The 5,679-nt window shown below is 40.4% G+C and overlaps 1 long non-coding RNA gene across 1 annotated transcript; it reads left to right on the top strand.

The window, feature by feature from the left end:
* Window positions 1-1,540: 1,540 nt before the first annotated feature.
* LOC133323203 (uncharacterized) lies at window positions 1,541-3,928 on the top strand. Its single transcript, XR_009754067.1, has 3 exons — window positions 1,541-3,252; window positions 3,323-3,392; window positions 3,462-3,928. It is a non-coding gene; the product is annotated as an uncharacterized LOC133323203 (long non-coding RNA).
* Window positions 3,929-5,679: the final 1,751 nt, after the last annotated feature.

Raw genomic sequence — 5,679 nt, forward strand, 5'->3', positions numbered from 1 at the left:
TCTTGAATCCTCACCTTCATATAGGGTAGCAGCTGCAATTTCCTTTCTCAATTTCCTTCTCTTTTTGTATCTTTCTCTGGCCCGTTTTACTTTATTGGATACTACACCAAAAATTCTCGATCTAGCTTCTTCGTATTCCTTTTTCCTTACGTGTAATGGTTTCAAAACTCGTAATATCGGCTTCTCTTCATTCACCCTCTTGTTTTCGTTGACTAATAAGATTACCTTCTTCGCGTTACACTTTCCCTCTACTGTTCCTGCTGGGACTCCGTCTGGGTGGAGCGCGCCTCCCCAGTTCGAGGAACGCTCCGATTCAAGTTTCCCTGGCACCTTGGACATTTTGGGGAAACTACTCCCTCTCTTCCGCACTTGAAGCAGAACACCTTTGATATGGGTACAGGGCAATCAATGTAACTATGACCAACCTTTCTGCAATTCCAACACGTGTAGCGGTTGGACACTGCTAAAGCGTCTACGTCCAATTCAGATTCGGCCTCTGTGTATTCTAGTTCGTGTACCTTCTGTGGTTGAAACGTTCTTTGCTGGTATGCTTGTCTTTGTCCAGCTACCATCAATTCAGCCCGTTTGACCTCCTGCCGAAAATGGTTCAACCCTTTAATTTGAATGGGGAAAATAAGAGAAGCAAGTGATGATTTTAAGTTTCCTTTCATGATCTCTACCAAGTCGTTTTCATTATATGGAGATCGCTGTTGGTTTCTCATTTTGAGCACGGCATCGAAAAACTCATCAAATGTTTCATTCGGCATCTGACGACGACCCATAATTTCTTTTTGAATTTGAAATTCATTCTGGTACCGACGAAATTGGGCTAAAAATGCCTCCCTCAACTCATTCCAGTGCCTAAACGGGGCAATTCGTCGTTGCTGCCAGTACCAACTTTCGGCACTACCCTCAAGTAACTGTGGGAACTCTCTGAGAAGTTCGTCAAATGGATAACCATAGTCTTGCCTCGTAGACTCCAAACAGAATATAAAATGTTCAGCATCTGCGTTTTTCTCACTGCCATTGAAGCGCATTCCCCAATCTTTAACTTTGTATTTTCGATTGCTACTTTGTTGAGCTGCATTTCCGTGATGGGATGATGCATTTGACGGCTTCTGAGGCCTCATTTCTGTTGTATTCCCCGTATATTCTTGACCTCTGGTATCCACTGCAATGATAGGATTGTTATTCTCGGCTCCTGATGCCTCATTTCGGACTGCCTGCGATGGAGGAGGTTCCCTAATTCCGTGCCTTGATTGAGTGTTTTCTACAGATGTCGGATAACGTGTTAGTGGTGGTGGCGCACGCGTTACTGAAGCTATAGCTGGAGTCTGTATCCCCGCTGCGTGTTCAGCCGAAAAACCTTCCTCGGTGGAATTTCTCACGGTTGGCCGTGCTTGCTGTAGATCACGCTGAACCTGTCGAATCACTTCAACACTGCGCATCAGTTGAGCTTGTGCTAACCCAATGGATGCCATCATTTCCTGCAGATTATTAGCCTGGTTGAATTCCGATCTATAGTCTCCATTCCCCTGTCGAAATTCTCGCCTTACGTTCTGAGCGGTCAAACTTGAAAATGCTGGAGAAAGTATAGTATTATTCAGTTCATCCGGACTGATCGATGCATCGCTGCCAATCGACGGAGCGCTTGACGATCTGACAATGCCTCCCGTTCCAGTGTTGGTTTGCAAAGTTGGTGGGTTGGTCGTAGGAACTTGAGTTTGCGTGTTCTGTGCCCCTACCCTTGGCTCGGAATTAACTGCTTCTTCGTTGTTTTCCATATTATTTTGCTGTAGCTTACTCCCACTTCTAGTCAAAACCATTCCAAAATTTATAGAAAACTAATAACAGTGTTCCTAAGAAATATTAAAAACAAAAACTAAAAATCACGAAAACATATATACTAGTAGTAATGCTTCTACTTCTGTCGAAGTAGGAAAATAATGATGTATTAAATAATATCAAAAAGTCTTTCAATATAAAATAAGGTAGGATTTTAGGTGACGGCCATTAGAAGAGTAGATGTTACTTTCAGATTTAAAAGAAAGAAGGTAAACAAAATAATTACCTCCTGCAATCCTGTGCTTTAACTTTTTATACTGTGGATATGGAAAATGTGGTTTAACAACCTAGTGACATCGAAAGAAATCTCGTTGACTATACTATGAGTGTTTCTGTCTAAGAATTGACTCCGGACAACAAAATTCCTTTCGAATACAAAATGATTGTTAAAAATTACTATTGCAATGAAAAACTAATTGGATGTGACCCAAAAACTCCACACAATCGTGGCAATTAAATGCGTTGTGTTACTAACACTGGCGATAAGACCTACGATTATATGTAGCATAAAGGTTTGGTGATTCAATATTAAATCTCCACCTCACGACCCCGATTTAGAAAACTTTAGGTCGGGACTGAGATTTTAGCATTGGACCGTGATATTGAAAATGAAGAAATATCGTTCAAAATGTATACTATTTAATCCTAGTGGCAGCCGTGAGGACTCTATGAGCTACTCAAACGGGACCTACTTGCTTTAAATAATATATGGCTACAATTATATTTTGCTTTCATCTCGGGCCCCACGTTATGGGCGCCATTTTTGTCACGTACTACCGTCAGTTGATTTCACATAATTCCTATTTTCTAGCAAACATCGTCATTGCTGGCATGCTGGCTTTTTGCACGGCTAGTGCTCGCCGGATGGGGGTGGTTCTTGACGACATTGACTAGGTTGGCAATACGTGGAACAAAAAAAATTATCATGCCAGACTGATCAAAATTTAAAAAAAAGGTATTCCGAGCCCGAGAGAAATAGTAAACTATTAATGACTTTTACCACAGCATAAATAAGAAAAAGCAACCAGTTATATGGAAAAAAAATCATGAAAGTACTCGGCAGGTGTTAAACCGAGCTCTTCCCTCCCACTGGAACACTTGTTCCACCTTGGCAATCAAAACATGTTCATATTGTCCCCATACCTACCTCTTCTTTGGCACGTCACCCTCCTAACCTTCAATTAAATTTCCTTATGGAGAAGACATTTTAATTCATATCCATCGTTATAATTTTATTTTTAATTCAAGTTTCTTAATTTTAAATACCATAAATCGTGGATCATTTTAACTTTGAGATTCACATGGTTAAAAAGGTTTTTACTAGTGCAAAGAGTTTTTACTAGTGTAAAATATTCGAAAATCGTAAGTATTATAATTTTGAGCGTTGTACATAATAACGAAACTTAGGTAAGTACCACTTTTGGGGATTTATTTAATAAATTTAATGTAAGATGGCTGCTCTTCTTTTTTTTCCCAGGGATGCTGAACAGAGGTCCTATGATAGCGGTGTTTGCTGGCAATTGAGCTTATTATCGTCAGTTAATCTCGTAAGTATGGGTGTTGTATTTTTGTTTTATAGTTCAAACCCTGAATAAAAAGTTTTCTTCTATTTTAAGTGGAGTAAAAACAAAGGGACAACATTAAGCTTTTGTGAATGGGAGCAACTAACTCCTGGTGATAAATTACCTGTCCTACCTGCCTAGAGAGAGCTCTATCTATTCGGAGAGGATATGAGAATAAAAAAATTCGAATAATAATGAAAACAAAAGGAAATGTCTACCCTTAAGGCCACGTGTTTTCTATACCCTTTTATTCCAGGTTTATGGGCTGTCCGTCCGTCGAAAGTAATTATCAATAAGTTTGGAGGTAAGTAATGAGTTAAAGTCAATAGCTCGTTTTACACCATATCAGTTTTATATTCTTTTATTTTTAGGTACCTCAGCACCGCGGAATGCCTGGTGCTCAACAGCGGATCCAACGATGAGCAGAGGAGTCGGGATCGGTGGTCCAAATATCGTTAGCGATGCTGGCAAAAGTGTTTGGTGCTGTATTACTTCCTTTTGTTCAACAGTTATTGAGGTTTTTTTTTTTAATGCAATAAAGGCAATAAATAGTTTTAAAATTTTGTTTTGTGAAATTTTGTTTTACACCGATTGTATTTAACGTTGGTAAAAACTTTTACTATTTTCTTATTGCCCGATCCACTTCCTGCTGCCAAGAACTCCAGAAATAAAAAGAAAGAACCTTGAATATTTTACATGGCTTATTGTCTCCCTATTTCCAATATGTTTTCCACATTTAAAATTTCCCTTTTTGAAATGACAGGATAAACAAACCATATGTCACTTGGTGTGACAGACAAAATTATATGAGTTTCTGTATGTGGCGTATAGATGGCGTGAGTACGCACATGACAAGCTTTGTACAGCCGACGACTGCGTGGGTCTCTTTGCAGCAGGTTGTTTTTCCTCCGAGGATCTCATTCTCTTGACAGCCGTGTGCTGTGGTCGAGATTTGGCACCAGTGGTTGCCAAATCTAGGGGCGCCATTCTCGCCTCTTCGGCCCAGGGATTATAGGCACTCGGTCATTTCCTCCGAGACTCTTGCCCATCAGTAAATAAATGAATTTTGGAATATAGGGTAAACGCACCTCATTCCGGCATGTACCAATAGTCGACATATGTTTTATAGAACTTCGAATAACTAAAAAATCCTATAACTAAATTTGAAAAATTCCTTGAATAATCTTTAATAACACTGCAACCTATCTCTGTATAAAATTTAATCGAGCTAAGTACATTTTTTCAGTCAAAATTTGACATTTGGTCAATGAGTTTTGTCAACACTAGCGATAATTCATGTTTCTTAAGAAAAAAATTAGTGGACATGTCGATTTTAAAAGACTATAGGTGAGTCTGGTTACTTTTCCAGTAACATTTATTCAGTAAGTTATAGTTCAGAGAGTAAGCCCTTTTTACTCTCTTTTGCGATAACATTTAGTAAGATTTAGCAAGATGCACCAAAATAAACAACCAAACAAAGGCCGGTTCTATGCACCGGATTGACTCGGAGGAGTCAACTTCCGACCAAGGGCTGTCAACCCAGCAAATACAACGTGTATTTTTTCAACTTAGGAGCATCATTACCCGGAATGTTTGCTCCGGATTCTTTTGGTTCGTGCCGGGAATAAGACAAACCCCAGACCATGGTTCTGCTCAGTTTGTCACAACAGCATCCACCACAGATCTATCTCGGTGAGATGCAACGGATGCAGAGAATGGGTACATTTCAGGAGTTGTTCCGGCCTTAACCGGATACAGGAGTATAGTGAAAGGGACTACGTAGATTCATTCTGCGCCAATGCAGTCCCCAGCAAGTTGTCGTCATCACCGTGGTCCACGTCATCATCTTCGGATTACGTGACTCCCCCGCAATCTCCGCAGCAGCAACCTGCGCCGCAGCCGCTAACACCGCACATTGCTGTCGCAACTCCTGATAACGTATCCTTTCTTCAATTCAACTGCGATGGACTTCGAGGGAAAATCAACGAAATAGTGGATTTTATGAGTCGAAGAAGTATTATTGTCGCTGCGATCCAAGAAACGAAGCTGAACAACACCTGCAGTCATCAGAGTTGTGATGGATACAACGTGATTAGAAAGGATCGTACAAGAGGTGGAGGATTAGCATTCCTATTGCACCATTCTTTCCAGTACAGACCTATCTCGCTTGAGCTAGACTCTAGTGACCCATACATGGAATGTATGGGGGGTAGCGGTCAAATGTGTTACCGCCGAGGTAGAGGTGCTTAACGTTTATATTCCACCGTTAAAT

This window comes from Musca vetustissima, unplaced genomic scaffold (assembly GCF_032173495.1).
Source record: "Musca vetustissima isolate MV318-11 ecotype Yass unplaced genomic scaffold, APGP_CSIRO_Mvet_v1 utg1756, whole genome shotgun sequence".
Classification (NCBI taxonomy): Eukaryota; Metazoa; Arthropoda; class Insecta; order Diptera; family Muscidae; genus Musca; species Musca vetustissima.